General features: G+C 39.3%; 1 long non-coding RNA gene across 3 annotated transcripts in view; it reads right to left on the bottom strand.

Moving 5' to 3' along the window:
* Nucleotides 1-20,998, bottom strand: part of LOC144064295 (uncharacterized) — a 128,059-nt gene that overhangs the window by 27,854 nt on the left and 79,207 nt on the right. For all 3 annotated transcript variants that reach the window (XR_013296764.1, XR_013296761.1, XR_013296763.1), the window contains exons 7-9: nucleotides 11,555-11,684; nucleotides 3,083-3,156; nucleotides 1,020-1,117 (exon numbers count right to left, since the gene is read on the bottom strand). This is a non-coding gene — a long non-coding RNA (uncharacterized LOC144064295). The remainder of the gene's footprint in view (nucleotides 1-1,019; nucleotides 1,118-3,082; nucleotides 3,157-11,554; nucleotides 11,685-20,998) is intronic.

Below are 20,998 nucleotides of genomic sequence, written 5' to 3'. Positions count from 1 at the left end.
CGAAAAGCCTTACTATACTATGTCGCTTTTAACGAAAAAAGCCTTACTATACTATGTTGTTTTTTTACGAAAAAAGCCTTACTATACTATTTCGTTTTTTAAGAAAAAAAAAACCTTACTATACTATGTCGTTTTTTTAGAAAAAAGCCTTACTATATTATGTCGATTTTAACGAAAAAAGCCTTACTATACTATGTCTTTTTTTTTTTACAAAAAAAGCCTTACTATACTATGTCATTTTTAAAAAAAAGCCTTACTATACTATGTCGTTTTTTTACGGAAAAAGCCTTACTTTACTCTGTCGTTTTTTTAACGAAAAAAGCCTTACTATACTATGTCGTTTTTTAAAATAAAAAAGCCTTAATATACTATGTCGTTTTTTAAATAAAAAGGCTTACTATACTGTGTAGTTCTTTACGAAAAAAAGCCTTACTATACTATGTCGTTTTTTAAGAAAAAAAGCCTAAATATACTATGTCGTTTCTTACGAAAAAAGCCTTACTATACTATTTTTTTTTTTACGAAAAAAAAGCCTTATTATACTAGGTCGTTTTTTAACGAAAAGCCTTACTATACTATGTCGTTTTGTACAAAAAAAAGCCTTACTATACTATGTCATTTTTTAAAATAAAAGTCTTACTATACATGGTCGATTTTTACGAAAAACAAGCCTTACTATTCATGGTCTTTTTTTAATGAAAAAAAGCCTTACTATACAGGGTCATTATTTTCATGAATAAAGCCTTACTATACATGGTCTTTTTTGATGAACAAAAACCCTCACTATATGTGGTCGATTTAAAAAAAAAGTACGATTCATGGTAATTTTTAAAGAAAAAAGCCTTACTATCCATGGTCATTTTTTTAATGAAAAAAGCCTTACTTTACATGGTCATTTTTTTATGACGTAGTGAATTCGCGATAAGTGAAGATGCGATAATCGAGGTATTACTGTATACTTGGTAAGTTTCTTTACTATACATGGTGATTTTTTTTAAACAAATAAAGGCCTTACTTACCACTCGGTGGGGCTACAATTGTGAGTGCGGATGGTCATCTTTCTCTCTGTGTACTCTACGGCTGACCAGTCTCGTGTCTCGTCTTGCTCCGAAGTTAGCTGTGCGATATGGATGATGAATAAATTAATAAAATAATAAAGTACGTATATCGTGTTGAATTGTTTGTATCACGGCCCGGCGGCTTGAGTGGTTAGCACAGGGGTAGGGAACCTATGGCTCGGGAGCCACATGTGGCTCTTTCGATGGGTGCATCTGGCTCTTCGCTAACCTGTGAGCTAAAATATGGAACTCGCTGGTGACAGAACTGAGATACTACGTCCAGTGCTGCTTTAGTCTTCTTTTTTTACATTAGAATCTGCTAGAATGCATACTCTCATTGATTAGCAACTGCATAAGAATGTTGTCAAAAGTATTCTATTTTTTCCACTTTAAAAGTGGTGAAATTACTAAAATAAAAGACACCCATTTACATGTATTTTGACTTTTAAATTCGGAGTATGGCTCTCAAGGAATAACATTAGAAAATATGAATTGTTTATGGCTCTCTTCGTTAAAAAGGTTCCCGACCCCTGGGTTAGCACATCAGCCTCACAGCTCTAGGGTCCTGGGTTGAAATCCAGGTCGATCCACTTGTGTGGAATTTACATGTTCTCCCCAGGCCTGCGTGGGTTTTCTCCAGGTACTCCGGTTTCCTCCCACATTCCAAATACATGCAACGTAGGCTGATTGGGCACTCCACTGCAAGACCGTGTACAAAAAAAATCAAACAAGGGCTGGCTCTAGAGGTGACTGTGTAGTTCCCTTCAAAAAGAGTGCATTCAGCCAAAGCACCTTCTACCTGGAACCAATTATCATACTTGAACTCCCGTCTGTGAACCTCTAAGCCAATCATCTTAAAGCCTGGCTGTTAGACGAACAAATTGTTGTGTGTGTATATGTCATCATTTACCTTCAATCTCAACAAGGGACTAAAGATGGAAATTAGCCCTCGGCTATAATCTTACATATTTACATACATCTGTTCTTTAACAAGAATATGAATATTTTCATTAATATATGAGCTTTTCCTTATTAAATAAATCAAACTCAAACTTTTTCCCCAATAAAATTTCCAATCCGACATTTCCGGTCACAAGGAAGTGCGAAACAATGCGCCAGTGTCAAAGCAAGAACGGACAAGTATTGCGGCATCCTATCATGTTTTCTTTTCCCGCTCCATTGTCTCCTCCTTAACCAACACTTGCGTACAGTGAGCTATCGCGCTTAGTTTTTCTTCCCTGTGGACGCGATGGTTACTAACAGCTCATCTACCATTGCTTAGGGGTCTTATTTTGTTCTCCAAGAAATACTTTCTACTGTCAAACTCCAACATCCCATGTGATTGAAGGCCGACAGGCATGGAACTCTCCGAGCTGCCCTCCGAGCCGCCTGCCTTCGCTCCGCCAAATTCTAGTGGATGGAGTGGAAGAACAAAGGAAAACTTGTTAAGCTTTAGACATTTTTATTATTCTAGTATTTGGCTGCGATCCTCGTGTTCATTAAGAGATCGCCTGCGTTGGCTTGTCAGATTTTGTGGCTGCGGGAGTTTTAGCAACAATGCTTGTTGTTTTGAGAAACTCAAAAACCAAAGCCTAACTTTCAGGATTAAAAAAAATACATTAAATGTTGATGTTGATGTTAATTATGCATGCGCACAAAGAATTGAAACATTGATGAGATTAAGGAAAGAAAACAAACCATAGATAACAAGACACAACTAACAAAGTTAGTTGCATCATACTAATCGCAACTTAAACCACTAATTTGTATTCAAGTCGTACGTCTAACATCTTAAACTCCAAATAAGCAACCCATTAAATATAATTCAAATAATTCCTCTTCAACAATGTCAATAAAATCTTTTTAAAATACAGCACCAGAACATTTTTTTCTAAACAATCTGAGGAGGTAAAAACACAGAGCTCGGTTTCAGATATTTATATTTTTATTATTTATTTTTTGTACATTTTATTGGTAACTACCTCTTTCTGTTTTATTTAAAATACGTTTTATCTGTCTCCTACCTGCAAGATGATGAAAGCTTCTCAGAAACGGGCACTTTGTCATATTTTTCCCATTCTTCAGCTCACGATAGCACCTGTAAACACACAATTGGGATTCAAACATTGGAGAAAAACTTTCTGAGGTGAGAGTTTACTCACAAATCCATAGGACATGCTCAATGTTTTTTTTTTAAAACAACCAAATTCCCAATCAGCCCAACCTTGTTCTCTTTTTTGTGTGCCCTTTATTACACGGTTGGAACAAAAGCTTTAAATGCTATATTTGCGAAACAGGCCTCTAACTAGATATCAAATCAGAACGGAATGCAAATTTGGTCTGCTAATTCGGACGGAGCCTCGGCGGTGTCCAAATCCCTCTTAAGCTTCTTGTTGAACACGTCTGCCAGCTTTGTGTACACAATTGGCTCCTCAAATATTCACACTGCATCATTAACGTCGGCCCCCCTCTCGCGCTGCTCAATTCCAGCAGAATAAACAGGATCACACGTGCAAAAGTTCTTCTGTACCGCGGATAATTAGCGCACGGCACAAGTCTGAGCAATGATGTGGCGGGGGTGAAATTAAAACTTTGCAAAGCGCGGCTAAATGAAGGGATGGCAATGCCTAGGGGAGAAGGCGCTTATCAAATAAAGCTCGAAAAAATGTGCAGTGAATGAAATGAGCCAATCATTTTTCAGTAAGATGGGAGCCCTGCAGAGAATAAATAAGCAATCGTCACGTCATGCAGGGAGAACAAATGAGCGTGCTACACAATTAGGCAGGGTCACATTCTGCCAGTGTTGGGAGCGCGGGATGGGCTAATGAGCTGTCCTAGTGTCTGGGTGATGAATGTGCACTGGAAGGCCACACACACACACACATACACACACACACACACACACACACACAAACAATGCAAAAGAGCTTTGATAATGTTAAACGTGCAGTTTTATATAGCATGCTTGTGATAAACCACAAACTGATCGTTGGCTTTTTGGCCTTGAAATTGGAAGATCTCAAATTTTGGCGGAAAAAAAGAAGGAAAATTTGCCTGTTCACGTGTTCTTTTGCATAAAAAAAGTAACAAATAAACAAAGGAAATAAATCATCTTGATGTTTTTTCTTATATTTCACGACCTCTGTTAAACTCGTAATTGATAACCAAGTTTTTTTTGTTTAATAACCAAAAATGAGTCAATAAACCAAAGAGAATTTATGACGTTTCTTGTTGCAACATTCATAAACAAAAAATAAATAAATTAAATAGTATAGGCCCTTTTCCATTTCCCTTTTTCTGAAAGTAGAAAAACCAAAAGTACCTGGATAACTTTGGAATCAGCTATTTTTGTTCTATTTCTGTTATTATTTGCTTGAAAAAAAAAGTGCTATTGTCCTGTTTTCTTGCCCATCTTGTTGTTTCTTCTCCCCCGATGGCAAACATCCCGTGTTGTCTACTCTGCGCTCACAATTTGCTTCCGTCATTGTTGTGCAAATGCTAAAATATGACCCAGTATAATGACTTGGACGTTAAATATTCTCTTGCCCAAGTGTGTCCTCACGCCAGCTCGTGTTTGTCAGACAAAATGTAGAAGAACCCTGAGTAGCTGGTGCAGAAAAAGAGGGCCTGTCAGATGACTTAGCATCTGGGTCACAATCTCCGCAGTTCAGACACGCGTTGGGCAGGTGCAGTGGCCAAACAGACAAAAAAAAGAAAAAAAGAAGAGGAGCGGGCTTTTAGAGACGACTCCTAGTTATTAACTATTCAATCACAAAAAGGAGAGTCAAAGGCGTGAAAGGTTGCGGGCCAAAGCTCTTTTGCTTCAGTGCATTAAGAGCCACGACCAGCAGCACTCTGGCAGCCGGAGAGATTGGCTCCCATGGAAGATGACTGCTTCCCCTTTAATAATAGCAATCTGCTGTGAAAATCTAATCCCAAGTACCATTTCACTGAATCTCGCAAACGTCTGCTCAGAAAAGCGTGCAACATGAATATTACATTGTCTGCTATACAAATAAACAACAGCGCTCCTGCCTCGCCATCAATCACGGACCGCAGTCAAGGTAAGCGATGTGGAAGAGTAAACTGCTAATGAATACCGCCGAGTGAGAAATGCACATTTTAATATGCCATCATGGGTACACATCGTATTACCGGCTGGAATTAAAAGACACTTCTTCAGGGGGAGCTCTCTAATCTACTTTCGCTCGCCGGCGTGAATGCGAACGAGCCGGAAAGGTCATCGAACGTGACCCTCTCGCAATGTTGATCACCTGTGTGACACCACAACGCACAAACAAGCGGCCAAGCGTGAACGCCAGCCCTTAGCGTGAGTAATAGCTCCGTGGTTGCCATTAAAGTCAGATATGGATGCTACCCTTTAAGCCCCCTACTCTCCTCCTCGCTGGCCTAATTCCCTCGTCCTCGGCGGTGGATGAGAAGGATCAGAAATCCATCCATATGCATGGCTAAATATCCGAGGAGGGGCTGTCAGGTCTCAGTCTGGCCCGCTTCTCGGAAAGTAGCGCTAATGACACATAATGGAGGCGAAGGGTCAAGCTCAGAGGCGCAGTGCTTTGAGAGGGACCGCCCCCCACCAGCCAGCATTCACAATGGGCCTTCCTGCACCAAACTAACAATCACGAGTGAAAACAAAGCAACATGGCAAAGGTTTGGATCTTGAGTTTGCTTTTTCATGATGATTTCCGTGATCAACCGTAATTCAATCATAAGCATATACAGCATATGATATAGAAAAATTGACTATGCTGGCAGATTTTGAACATTGCATGAGTAAATTGTAAGATTCCCCAATGAGAACTGTTTTTTCATCACTAATTTTTAACATTTCAGAATTACCAGTGTTTCAGTGCATGCTCATAAACCACAACTTGCCAAGTCAACTTATAATATTTCTCATCTTTAGAGCGGACTAAACCCACAATTTGTTGTTGTTTTTGCTCTCAGGCTCTAACACACAAGCATTTATTTGGTTCCAAGAAATGTTGGGTCTTCATTTAGTCAGGCCAGCTCCCTGCCTGATTGAAAAGTGGTGCTTTGTTACAGTCTTGAGCCATCTAACGATAATCATAAACGTTTAAGGCATAAAGTAACCTGTGGACATTAGAGAACTTGCATCAGCCATCACTGGGCGGACACACAATGTGGTTAACTTTGCACAAGGGAAAACTGCAATAGGTGCCACGCTGGTTTTAGGGTGAACAACAACTGGACTTGCATGAGTTGAGAAGAGCCATGGCTAACATAGTGAAACAATAAAGAAGAAAGCACCAACACTATCGTATTAACGTGTTGGTCGCCCACCAATGAAAATGGCAGTCTCATAACTGCAGTCTTTCATGCATCCTTTGTGGCGATGAAATATTTCCCCTAAAGGTTATATTTATCTTATCGCGCTCATAGAGGAGCCGTAATCTTCATCCCTGTCACTAAAGCGGCATCCCAAAATAACCCCCAGTCACTTATGTGTGAATGCACTGTCTTTAGATGACATTCACAGCTATAATTCTGCTCTCCTTACCGCCTTGGTATGATGTAGTGAATTATAGATGTGATTAAAATCTGCTCAGTGTGTTAGTGGCCACCCCATTGTGTCACTGGTTTCTCCGGCTTTAGCGCCTCAGACAATTTCTGCTTGTCAGGCCGTGTGTGAGTGCGAGTGTGTGCATGACCGCCATCACAATGACCTTTGCAAAAGCCCGGGGAGCACGCGATGCAGAGGAGAGGCAATAAAAGTAATGAAAGAAGCAAAGGCAATTAAAGTGGTGTGTGTGAGGGGAGCGTGGCAGAGATGAGCCTAACTGGAGGCGACTCTGCAATGCACTACAGCAGCATATCCCCCATAATCCCTCTGTGATCGCACAGCCACCCCGGTGTGCTCCCAGTCTGATCATCCTCTTGCAGCATTCGCCGCCTTAATCCCAGCAAAAGGACAGACGTCTACAGATGCCACGTTCAGACACTCGGGTCCTCGAGAGAACAGTCGCTATACGATAATATGAGGAGTCTGGGAATGAGGAAAACGACTAAATGAGTAAGAAATTACATTCACACACACACAGTCATGTAAACGTACGCGATGGAGAACATCAATCCCACTACGGACGTTCAGTATGTTGAAAAATTTAAAAATGGATCAAATGCAGTATATTTTATAAGAAGCCTTCAGAGATATGATTTGAAATTAACACACCCACTCCAAAGTTTTGAAGTGTGCGAGAGTAGTATTTAATCAGTAAGAGTTAAAGAATCACTTACCTCAATGGCTCCCATTGACACTAACAGACTAAAGTGATGACACGGTAATTTTGGCATGTGACCACTTATGACAGAAAAACTAAGGAAACATACAATTTCTACTTTTCTAATGACTTAAATTGTCCATTTTTCAAAAGTGAACTGCCAATCTCAATTTTTAATATACCCATCTGAGATTACCTGTGAACCAAGACTGCTTTTAACTGCACGTGAACTAGTTCTCCAGTTAAAATAAAGAACATCTCAAAATTTTATTTCCAACTACTAAAATGATGTTTCTTTACCAAGAAATAACAAGCCACAGTATTTTTCTTCACAAAAACAGTCATCTTAACACCTTTTAACGATGGGAACTATAATATGAGTCAAATGTGAGCATTCACTAAACAACAAGTCATTACTTTCTTAAAATAATTGCATATATACATATATATAGAGCCATTAAGAAAGTATTAAAACACAGCTGGGTTAGGCTCCAGCAACCCCCACAACCTGTTTCAAGGATGCGCGATATGGAAGATGAACGAAAAAAAAAAAAGAACGATTAGTATGTGAGAGGATTTTAGTCATGTTTTACCATGAAATATGTACAATCATTACAATAATAAAAAAACTGGCAGAACCATTTAAAGAAACATATGCGCAAAGCATCGTTACAATTTACTTTCCAGATCGCTAAGGTCGAATCAGACATCCCGGATGTCACTTATTGATTTCCCAAACACCTATAAAACACCACTTGGTGACAGTATTGCTCAAGAAAAACAACTTGCTATTCCCATTAAACGTGTCCTTCGTACATTTTCTATTAGTGAACAGTTCTTCGTTGATCTCAGTATCCTTTTGTGATTTGTCTGTTGTTTAGGATGGCAAGACTTTGAATCATGAATGGCTTAATTCCCAGAAAAGGTCCTACTATTTGTACTCTGGCTGCAATGTGCAAGACAGTAGAATGAACAAAATAAATGAGCAAACACACACACACACACGAAAAGCAACTTTCTAGAAAATGACTATGTCCTCTTGGCCTTGTGCAGCCTTTCCTCACGGCAAGTGAGTATCATCAATGCCCTCTACTGTAGTAGCCGCACAACTAACAGCAATTATTTCTAAAAGCAACCATTGAAACCACTGTGAAAATATGTAAGACACATAATCCTCCCCCTACTTTTTTTTCTTCCTTGGCTGCGATGAGGGATTCAGGCTATGTTTTGTTACAGTGCTTAGTGACCACAAAAGGACAGCATTAAACCCTTCATAGGCCAATCATTTAACACATTGGCTGCCATTGTTGGCACTAGACATCCAACCCATTTTGACTGTGAGCGAACGAATCGTTGCCAGCCTCTCTCAGTCAAAATGGATTGGACGGCGAGCGCCGTCAACAACACTGAAACATGAGCATGCATAGCTACTCCTCCAAGTTCAAATGAATGTATAGCTTTTGTGAGGCAACTTGTTTTGAATGACCAAACCAGATCACAGCCATTGAAAAAAAGAGCTAACCATAAATCCTTTCCAAACTTCATGAACGCTATCATCACCAAAACTCACTTGCACACGTTTACACACTTAAAAATAACTGTGGTAGGGCTATCTGCCCGCCATTTTTTTAAATACTGTGATGAACCTCGAATTCAAATTACTACATCATAGTTTATTCTATCAGAGAGCATAAAATACCAATAGAGGACCAGAAGAGAGTCTGTCTGAAGTTGGAAAAGGCCCTTGGCATTAGAAATACAAAGAAAGTGTAAAGCCAAGTGTGTTTGACAAAAGAATCTAATTACGACTGTGGCGTGCGATCAGTCAAGAGGGTGAAATCTGAAGGTTGAAGATATTGTACAGTCTTGAAAATGACCAGAATTCATTGTGAAGAATTCCCGCTTCAATTTTCTAGCAACCTCTAAATTTATCAATCAAACTCCCCAATCCAAAAGTGCAAAAAAAGAATTTTTATCAAGACATTTGATTACTTAGATTCTTTCCTCATCTATTCTACAGTCACGTTTCAGCTGCGATAGAGATTTAAAACACATAGGTGCGCAGATGAGAGATACAGCCCTTAATACGCGTGAAAAAAAATCAAATAAGGATTAAGGAGATTAATTTCCGATGGTAATTGAGAAAGTAACTTTTGCCATCAGATCGATCAAACTTTCTAAAAAGATGTCAAGAGTAGTGTGATTTAATTTTCCAGCAGATGAATGGATGGTAAATTGCTACACTTCCAACTTGGGTCCCTTTGGTTGCCATTTAATCATAGATCACCACATTTCACCACTTTTGAAGATATGACTCATTTTGCTTGTTTCCTCTGGGGTTAAAACATAATTACTAGTTTTGTAGCATAAATTCACACTGAAACTAATTCAATTTCCGAGCATGACTGCAGGGTGACACTTAGTGTGTAAATGGTGAAGCCTTGCTCAAGTATGTGGAAAAAATCCTTGTTTAGTGCTGAAAACATGACTGTTGCGTTTTCACTTAATTTACACTCAACAACAGGATCTTGCCATTTAAAATATACGTGTAATTAATAGCAGCAAAAAGCATAAGCATTGTATTCATTCATTCAAGGGCCGTGGGGGGTGCTAGAGCCTATCCCAGCTAGTATATGGGTACCAGGCAGGGGACACCCTGAATCAGTGGCTAGCCAATCGCAGGGCACCACTAGCCGGACAACCATACTTAAGGGCAATTTAGAGTGTGATATGAGAGGAAACTAGTACCCGGAGAAACCCCACGCAAACCAAGGGAGAACATTCAAACTACACAGAAAAGTTCGTGTTCAGGGTGTCTACCGCCTGGTTCTCAAAGATAAGCAGTAGATAAAATGAATGAATGAATGTCTTAATTTTGGAATTTTACTCTGAAAAGTTTGAAAATGTTCACATTTTTTGGTGAACAAAAAAAGGTCGTGCAGGTGAATGATTTGGAATGACGATTTGAAATTTCAATCAGACGAGAAATGTGAAAGTAGTTGAATGTCCCGAAATTTGAGTGAGTAAGATAAAATCAAGCTTTGGCTTGCAGTAATTAGCATTCACATTGTTGCCTGTTCAAAAGTACAGTACACTTCAGTTCTCTTTGATTTGAACGTGACCTTTTTAAGGTATGAGCATTCTCAAAAGCTATAGGTGCAATCATTCAAATGTTTAGCTTCAAATGGGGGCCATAATGTAGTGCATTGAAGAGGAAAAGATTTAAACCCTGATAAGATTCAAGGCGATAAAAGTGGCGCCGGCATGTTTACAGAGCAGTACACCGAGACACTTGTTTGGATCAATATATTGATGCTTTGTAATAGGCTCTAAATGACTCAGCTTAGAGACTGCTGTGTGGCAAACCTTCATGCTGCTCTGAAATCCTTTTCAGTCTACTTTTTCCTGAAAAAAATCAGCTGCTACACTATCTACTGTAAAAAACAACAACAACAAAGCAGAATATAACTAACTCATTGACTACCACAAACGTTCAACTATCGTATGTTTTCTTATTGTACATTTTGGCACAATGCTGGAGTGGAGTTTGTATTATTTTTCCTTTTTTAAACAATATGGATTGAAAATGTCATTTCTGGCATTCCAAAAATCATTCCTCAATATCTTTAACGTGCACTTGATTTGAAACATTGCCATAACCAGTGGGAGGTCATACTTTACCACGTGAATAAAGCGGTTTGACTGACTGGAGTTGCTGCGAGGAAGGGATACTCCTCCATTGACAAATGAAGGGGTGCAACAGCTAATCGATAGCTCATGAATTCACTGTGAACACCCCTCACCAAACTAATCAATATTTCGGGCAATTACAATCCCCTATCTGCATGGCTTTAAGGGCCCTCAAACACCTAATTTAGTCCTTAGCCTATCTCTTAATTACCAAATCCTCCCTAATGTCTATTGGCAGATAGCAGGTGCATGGTCATCCATGGGCCCCCAGTGGATGAATGAACATGAGACCTTAACATGCTCCCATACCACTTTGGCCGCTTAGTTAAATACAGGACTTGGTATTGGAAATCATTGACCTATTGATCACCTGGGCTATACACTTTGATTTACATTTACTCCATTATTACACATCAGAATGATTAAATTCATTTATTTTTTTCAATTTTTAAAGAAATATTTCTGCTGTTTAGCATATTATAAAGGTGTTGCAGTGCATTTTAGGTGATTTTATGCCTTTTCGAAGAGTGAAATTATACTTGCAGGTACGCTTTCTGCCAAGTGGAGATTTTCCAGGATCTCTCTGATGTTTTACCATCTCTCACGGCTGCTTCAGAGGCAAATGCTTCCCAGCTGCTGACAGTGGCATGCTTACATCAAGCTGACATCTGTGCTGAAATATTTAAAAAAAACAGAGTCAATGGAAAAAACAAATTTTCTGTCAGAAAGAAATAAACATGATACAGGGGAAAAGGATCGACATTGAAATACGGTATGTCTTTTGACCTGTCAAACATTAGGCATACTTTATACATAGTTTTAAATTGCCTAAAGAGTTCATTCATTCACTTTACGATCCGCTTTTCCTCACTAGGGTCGTGGGGGATGCTTTCGTGAAAAAATAAAAGAATGCACAGAGTCAGAATCACAATTTGCAATGATCTTTTTGGATTTAATCAATTCTCCATTGCCATCTACAGCTGCCTCTGGACAGAACATTACGGCCCTGCATGGAAAAAATGACCTTGAAAAGTTTAATAAACTGAAAGACATCTCTCAACAGTCCATATTAGAATCTAACGCACGCTTGTCAGTCACCGCTTTGAGAAATGAGCACCCCCAATGAAAACCTCCAGCTTAAACAATCAAAAACTCAATGACCCGATGGAAACACACTTCAACAAAATGCCAACAAAATGAAGTCACATTTCTAAGAAAATACCAGGATCTCTACTGAAATTAAGAAGATAATCAAACATACAGAAGTTCACATGGTCTGAATTGGCATGTATGTACAGTATGTGGTTGCAACTGGGTCAATGAGGCCTACTAAAGTGCTTCACCACATGGAGACCAGATTTAGGGCTCCCGCTGATTCTTCTTTGTGCTGAGATGTAATCATATATAATGTCTGTTTCTTTATGCTTTACAGTCTGTTAAATGCCTTCCGTGGCAATTTTGTGCAGCAAAAGAGGTTGGAAACCACCCCTCTATAATGGTTTACATGATATATAGTGAACGGCAGGACTTCAGTAGCATAAACAAAACTGACTGGCTTCTCTCTCTGTATCCATATACACACGTTTGTAGTAATTCTAGTTATTTTACTGCGCGTGTTTGGTGAAAACAGATGAATAAGTCTTTGACAGAATAAGTGCAAAATATATCGCAAACACAATATGGTGGGGGTATGAAAAAGGAGTAGTATTCTTCAAAATCCAGAAGGAAGGACTCCCTTAGCATCTCACACACACCTAAACCCACACAGAGTTCGTTTCCTGTCACATGGGTGAAAAAAATGGCCCGAGGGGGAAGTGCGGATGGGCTCATGCAGCCTCATTGAAGGGCGGAGCGGGCACCTGCCTCCCTGCACCCTCCAGCTATCTCCCCACCTGCTGCATACCACTCACCCAGATTGCCTGCCCTTAATTTGGTTTTGTACCGACATTGACATCCTGTACCAGGCAGAGCAGAAAAATGTGGAGGACTGGGAAAGAACAGTCTTGATGACAGGTGCCAGCTCCAATGAGCGCAAGCGTTGCTCTGTCTTGTTAACTATTCAATTAAGCCACACATCACGTTGAGTGTGTGCCAGCACCTAATTACCTGTGAGACCTTGCTTGTGAATAGCGTGTGCGTGGATGACAGCTTTCACAGCAGGTTACTGTTTAAAGTAAGGAAAGCTTTTACATCAACATAGAATATATCAGACTGGTCGTGTGTGTGTGTGCTCTCACCAGTCCTCTATAGCCATTTCCATCTCCCAGCACCAATAAACACTTCATGAACAGAAGCTGCCTTATTGCGCTCCATAAAATATGAGTGTGGGCATAAGGTGAAAATAAAAACAGCACCATTTAGGCATGTTTGAAAATGACTCCCGACATGTGGCCTCTTCATCTTACGCCATTAAAATAACGACGTGCCGGTGAAAGCTCAGCTTCAGCAGTGCTGCTGTTGACACCCATCAAGATAAATCTATATTTCATGGCCACTTACAGATGTATAAATAGCCAAATGAGGTGCACTAAACATCTTTAAAAAGGCACTAAAAGGTTGCCAGAAGATGGCGAGTGTCACGAGCCTGCCGCGCCGGTAATCAATCTGGACCCGGAGGAGGAGAGCTGCATGGCGTGGCTATGAGGCGAGGCGCAAGCGCCACCACGGGCAGCCAGTAAATCACACGTGCAGGGCACGCCCGCCCCACTGACACACAACCACTTCAGGTGACACCATGCCTGATGGATTGCCACAGTTCACTCCATTAAGGCAAATGGGCACTGACATAACAAACTATTTGTCACTGCTGCGGGCATGGACTTAGCATGCCAGAGGCTTAGATGATGGGCAGTTGCACGAGTACAAAGGAATATTAAGGACAGTGGCATTCGCAACAATATCGTCATATGATGGTGATATGATTTATTAAAGGAGATGGAGAGAAAATTCTTACGTTGGATACATTGTACGCCAGGGGTCACCAACTCCGATCCTCGAGGATACCTGAATATATATGTACACGTACAGTCTGAATCAAATAATCAGGATCGTTATCAGGCTTCTGGATAACTTACTGAGGAGTTGATCATTTGATTCAGGTGTAGGACATGGAAAAAAGACTGGAGAGGTGGCCTCAAGGAGCGCAGTTGGTGACCCTTACTGTACACTACTGCTTAGGTTCAAAACAAACCGTGATTATTATTCGAATACGTTGGAGCAAAAAAAGTCTACACACTTCTGTTCAAGCAAATTCTCCTCTTGACATTTCGAAAACAGATGCACACTCACCTTACCATTCACACCCTCATCTAGCCTATCGTCCGTTTTCTTATGCTTCAGGTACGAGTTAACATGGTGTCCTCTGTTAAGGATAGCACCTCTAGTTATATAAGGTAGCATGTGTATTTCATTTTGTATTGTTTTTCCCTTCTGTTTGTTCTTTCCTTTTTTCGTTCCCGCTAAAACCATTTTCTGTCCACTGCATTCTCTGAATAAACAACACAATATAAACAACTACAATGGGAGCACTGTCATGACTGCACGTTATAACTTTTCAGCCATTAAAAGTTCTCAGATGGGAATCAAAGACTTTTTATTGACTGAAATGTCTCCATGTCTGAGCAGCGGAAAAGGACAAGCTCAGAAAAAAATACATTTAAAGGATTATTATTTATTTAATAGTCTACACAACCCTCTTCAATCATATGTGATACAAACTCTTGTCTCGTAGATATTTATGCACTTAACATAGAGAGGACTATAGGTCAGAAAAGCAGAGAGGGACAAAGCTGTGTAAATATACAGTTAATAAATACCATGAAAAAAAGATTCTGTATTGTTAGTATCCTGGTATGACCACAGAAAAGAAAAGAAAGATATGAAGCAGTCTTTGTCTGAGCCAAAATGTGCGTGATAGTCTTTATGGAGCAGCAATCCACACTTCAAGTTAAAGCCACAAAGATATCTTCACCATTTTAATACATCACAACATATAAGCATTTTGTCTTTAGTGGCTCACCATCAATGTCCTTTTTGTTTGAAAGTATGCAATAAAATCACAGCTATATAAATATAGTATTCTCAAGAATCTTTCAGATGCAAAGGCACGCAACAACCACAAAAACCATCTACAGTAACCTACCACTTGAGAAAAACATCAATTCCACCATTTTCTCGCTTTGAATCGAGTTGTTGAAGCCCTTAGTTAGACCAAAAATGTCTCCTGAACGTATCTCAACTTTACAAAAGGATTCCCTAATGGCACTCATACTGGCCTCTGCTGCTTTTATTTTGGACCATTCCTTTCTCCAATTTCCCTGCTGCAAAGAAGCTAAGACTGCGAATCAATGAAAATCAGCACAAGGCCTTTTTCACGATGAGCAACCATATCACAAAGGGTTGATTGGACATGCGTGATTGAAAAACTAGGTCAATACGTACACAATAGTGTATGTTTCAATGACAAAGATAACCACTCAACGCATTCTTTCTGTACCTCTCAAATCCCCACCAGGCTCGTGTAGAAAGAAGTGTTTTGGTCCACCAGGCTAAAATTCTCCCAAGCCTCACTTTCTGAAAGTGTAGCATATAATCTAACAGAATAAAACCAAAAATTTCAGAATCATTATGGATGTCAATAACTATGCACTCATTGACTCCCATTGACGATTAAAAACCAACCAGACTTGCACTAAAAATTAAAGTTGCATTACTGGTCGTGGTTGAAGTTAGCGGCCCTCCGACCACCAGTCTTAAAATATTTATACAAGTGGGAAGACGGGAATAGTGGGAAGGAATGAGGTAAACGCCATGCAGTGCAGCTCCATCTTTGTAACTGAAATGCTAAATCATGTAGGCAACAACCATGTGATGGTGAGAGCTTTGGTTCTGGAATCTGGCCGGTGTCTTATACCACAAAACAAGAAAAGAGCTAAAAAGAGAGCAAAACACCCATTATATCGTATATAGTATATAAAGTATTACGTTCGTCTAGTGAGGTGATCAGAGGTGTTTATGAGTGTGTTTCAGAATTCTGCTTGTGCTTGTATTGGGGAAAAATTTAAAGCATTTTAGTTATTGGGAGCCAGCCCAAATTGCAGCTCCCTTCCAACGAAGCACCGAAGGCACTTTAATGTCATCAAGTGGGGTGTACATTAGATTATTAGACTCCAGAGTACAATATCACTGACTGGACAATATTGTTTTTTCCTCTGGCTGATGATTCGTTATAAAAATAAGGGATGTTTTACTAGATGTCTCCTGGGGGGAAGAAAAATCACACAGACCTGGAAAATCAAAGTAAAACAAACACTGCATCCGTTTATTTATTCTCTTCATTCCAGAGTAGAGAAGTTAAATTGACTCACTTTCATTCAATTGGTAAAGTCATTAAGTGTTCTGGCTAATTGCGCGACATAAAATGAGCAAAATCGGATAATGACTTCATTAGTGACTTAAAATGGCAAACCCGAGCTTTAGTGAGTACTTGATTTGCACTAACAAACAGATAGTACTACAAATTAAAAAACCCACAGAAGAAAGTGCACGGTAATTCTGTTTAATTACCATTGATTTGAATCCAATAAACAAGTTAAATGGTTTAGGACCCATGTGTTTATGTACTAATAAAAAAACAAGGCAAGAAAAGGAAAAGCTCACTATCGCATTAATTTAAAAAAAAAAGTAAAAAATAAATAAAGCAAAACAATGAATGCAGAACTCCAATTTGACTTACACGACAACAAGGTGGAGGTAGGGTAAATTGGAATGGGTAAATATTATCAAATATGTGCTAGTTGGGTTTTTTGTTTTAAAAAAAAAGACTCAAAATCCATTTTCAGACCTTTTGTCATTTTTTTGAAGACGCATTCTTGAAGCAGAGATACAGGAAGAAGTCTCCACAGAACTTAATTTCTGCTATTTAAGTACATATTCTGGTTTGTGGAATTAATTTTCAACCCATCTATTATACCCGTGGTATTATTAGCATAACATTTCCATGCATCAATAGTAACTATGAAACCATTTCATCAAGCTCATTGTCAAATACCAAATTTCTCATTTTGTTTGTAATATCACTTTCATACAGGGCTGTGATGGCTGGGGTATATGTGAATTGTTATTCCAAAGATAAATTGTGTCATCAATCAAAATTAATAAGGGTTAACAACGAAGCAAGCACACAGTCATGCATGCATGCTTACATAGGGACATGGAGTCAAGGTCAGCGGTGAGAGATGGGGGGAGCAGGTGGAGGAGGGGTGACCAGCATCTTATTTTCTACTGGCTAAACCCCCTACCCCAACACCCCCCCATAAAACCTAGTTTAATCTCTCATCTTGTGCCGCTTAAAGTCTGTAGCATCACTGTTAAGTGTGCATTTCTACCAACACATGATCCATAAAAAAGTCGTCCGAAACTTGTCACTCTACCTCCATAAATAATTTTAACCGCCGCTCTGATTACAAATTGTCACCGCCGCCTCGCCCTTCAAACTGCCACGCTCGACAATTAATTGTGAAAAATAAGGACGGAGCATGTCGGGGGGAGGGAGGGGAGCTGAATTCAAATAAGGCAGAGGAATCAATGCATTTGAATCAATCTCAACTAATTAAAAACAACTGCACTGTATTGTAAAGCGATGAAGATTAGAATAAATGTACTATGCCGAGAAACCTGATGTAATTAAACAATGTAAATTGCATTGTTTATTGACACCTTGAAAGAGGACAATATGACACCCTTGATCAGCTGTCATGACACCAACAACAACACAATTCATTATACAGTGACAAGTAATAATAACCGACTAAATAACAACTAGAGTGCAGTTGCAAAACATAGAGGAAACCCTTTTGCCCTTGACAACACGCATCGTATTTCACATGCCATACTATTGTTAAACAAAGCAGTAAAACTGCTATAATCATTAAAAATAAAGATGGTTGCCAATAAAGAGTGTATATATATGTGCAAATATAACAATACAAGTCGCTAGTCAGACATGTTATTTAAGGCTGGGGTGTAGAAAAAAATAAATATTTATTACTTCTTAGGGTCACTTTTAAGAGATTCACACTACTAGGTTCCCTCACTATAGGGTAGAAAATATATGCCTTTGCAGTTATATGATGGATTCTGTTGATTACAAATTCATACGTTTTTGGGGATTTTGTGAAAGGATAAGAAAACTGACCTTGTCCCTCTCATTCTACACTATTTTAATAGCAATTTCTGCGAGATAAAGCAAGATGTCTGTGTTTGCGGATGGGGAGGTTGCCAGTTGCATGTAGCAGATGACTGATAACTAACTGCCTATTCATGAGCAGATATATATGCCCTTGCCTCTGGAGAAATAGGCAGGCACTTCTTCGAAGCCCTCATCTTGGATTTCAACAGTCTCCTAGCTTTTGTTTAATCCTATCAGCCATAATTCACAATGCGCTTGTCCTGTCTCATCCGTTAGTTTTTCCTTTGACAAGACCAAGAGGAGTTGTAACAATTAAAAATCTACTAATAACTGGTGTGCAGAAAAACAACATATTTTTTGATAATTACCCATAGATGCAACAATGACACAACACTATTAAAAAAATGTATACTATATTTATAGATATTACTACAATCTAACCTAATGAAGATCCTTTGTTTACTTCAACATAAAAGTTGTCACCAAATGATGACCGCAAATCAATAATTATTAGACGTAGCTTTGGCCTCAGCACAAAAGAGTAGCTAGTTTCCCCTCAAAAATCTGTGAACTCACAAATACGGAAGAAAACTGTTTGTAGTATTGGGTTATCCATACCTTGTTCAGTTTTTTCACAGCTACAGCAAAATAGAAGAATACTGAAATAGTTTCACAAAGTCAGTGGCTCTGTAGTTTACGAGTGAGGATGATCTATTTCTATTGGTGCACTGTGATTGGCTAGCGAGCAGTTCTTGTGTTATTCGCTTGGTCCCTTGGTATTGAAAATCGATAGACATCATTCTTAACATTCAAAAATAACAGATCTTTTGGGACCGAGTGAATGCCCCTCCCAGTTAAAATGGATCAGACGCCTTGCAACGTCAATGGCACCCAAGGCCTTCAATGTGTGCCCTATACAGGGTTAACGTTACCGTTTTCAACAATTTTCTGGTTCCTTATGAAGGTTGGCAATAAGAAGAGGAGAATATTTGAGTGTGACCACCGAGCTATTGTCTTATGTTGACTCTTTCCATCTCCTGCAAGCCAACATCGAGGGAGTTTAAGTAAACACTACATAAAGCAATTACTAAAAAGTCTACACCCCACCTCGCACCTCGGTTTTTGTCTCGGGCATGATAGAGTGGGGCCAAGCGCCCTTCAGCAAAAAAATGAATTTTCCAATTTCAAATTTCAGTTAGTCCTTCTCCCATGAATAAATAAACACATGAATAATTGAAACGCGCGACATAAATAAATAACATCACAAACATTTTGGCTGGTACTCATAAGTATTCTGTAGATAACTCGAGCTGCATATTAACGGCAAAAACAGCCCATGTAGCACTTTGAGATGCATCGTTCACCTTTTAGTTCGAAACCAAATGAAACGTATTTCTCTCAAGAAAAGTGAAAAAAATTCAGCGATGATGTTTCAGGACGGTGCAATTTGGGACATGCAAGGACGCCGGGGAAAGAAAATGAGTGGCCAATCAACATGGAAGGGGAAAAAATAAACCGGCAAAGGCCAGCAGCTATTAATATGATTTCGACAGCGCTCTAAAGGTAAAATAGGCTTTTTTTCCGGGAATTTTGGACAGAACGGCAGCAAAATACATTTAGATGAGTAGGCAGAGGACTATGGGAGAAGTATTTTTATATTGCACGTGCTGTTACTATAGTGATAATGGGTGTCACTACTGGATTAGAAATGTAATGAATACACTTTGTTTTAGCTTGTGCAACATGGCTAGGACAACACGAGGATTTAAAACAATTTCACACTAATATGAAGATAATACGACCTCATCAAAGAACGATCTCATTACCACTTGTGATAATGAAGAAAGGATTGCCTGCATAATGTGCTCATCTCCCAACTGGGAAGGAGGTGATGGAGGTGACGTTCTTACTGAATGAGGAGTTAAACACTGATTACGAATGGAATGATATTAGCATAAAGAAGAGTACGTCAACAAATAGAGGAAGGAGTTGCCCTTTGTCCCCTGTTGGGCTCTTTTTTCAAACAAAGCTCTTTAAGAAACACTGGTAACATGACTTCCAAGCACAAAATGTTAATTAAAAACAAAAGCTAGTATACATTTTAACGCCTTGCTTATGAATGCCACTGAGCGAAAAAAAAACTAATTTCCTCTGTGGTTCGGCTGATTGCGGTCTGATACGGTGTTGAAGTTAATTAGAGTCCTTTCATGTGATGTGATTGGGGTGGCTGCCATCAGCTCCGATTCCTCGCCACCACCACGGCAATCACTCTGTCTACTCATAATTACAGCAGAATAGTTTGAAGATCTCGTCACAATTCACAAGTCACCCCAGTCTAATTTCAGGTCATCAACATTCCTAGCCATTCCAAAGCTCAGAAATCTATTTTTTCCCTCTTCCAATTCCTGTCTTCACCAAGCATTTTCAGACCACAACCAGAGAACTGATTCATCTGGCTATAGTGGAGGTCAGTTTTGGTAAGATTGGCAATTATGAATCCAGTTTGTTTTCATGTCAAATTAATCAAACCTATTGAGCAGAACTTCAAAGTCAAGGTGCAGAGAACAAAGGCTTATTTACACCAGGAAAATCCATAGATCGCTTTCTTTGTTTAACATCGTATTATAATTGAACACAACAGTTTGGGCGGAGTAACAGTGCAAATTATGGAGCTACAGTTAGCAGCACTGATGCTCACATTGATGTGGTTCATCCAACTACAAGCGTTTGCAGGACAATTGGCGAATCAGAGTAGGCATTTCATGTGTAAATATCGAGAAGACATTCTGTCTCCTCCA

Source organism: Stigmatopora argus, chromosome 2, assembly GCF_051989625.1.
Source record: "Stigmatopora argus isolate UIUO_Sarg chromosome 2, RoL_Sarg_1.0, whole genome shotgun sequence".
NCBI classification, from domain to species: domain Eukaryota; kingdom Metazoa; phylum Chordata; class Actinopteri; order Syngnathiformes; family Syngnathidae; genus Stigmatopora; species Stigmatopora argus.
Note: the sequence above shows the minus strand (reverse complement) of the source record. Positions and strands in the feature narration are given on the sequence as shown.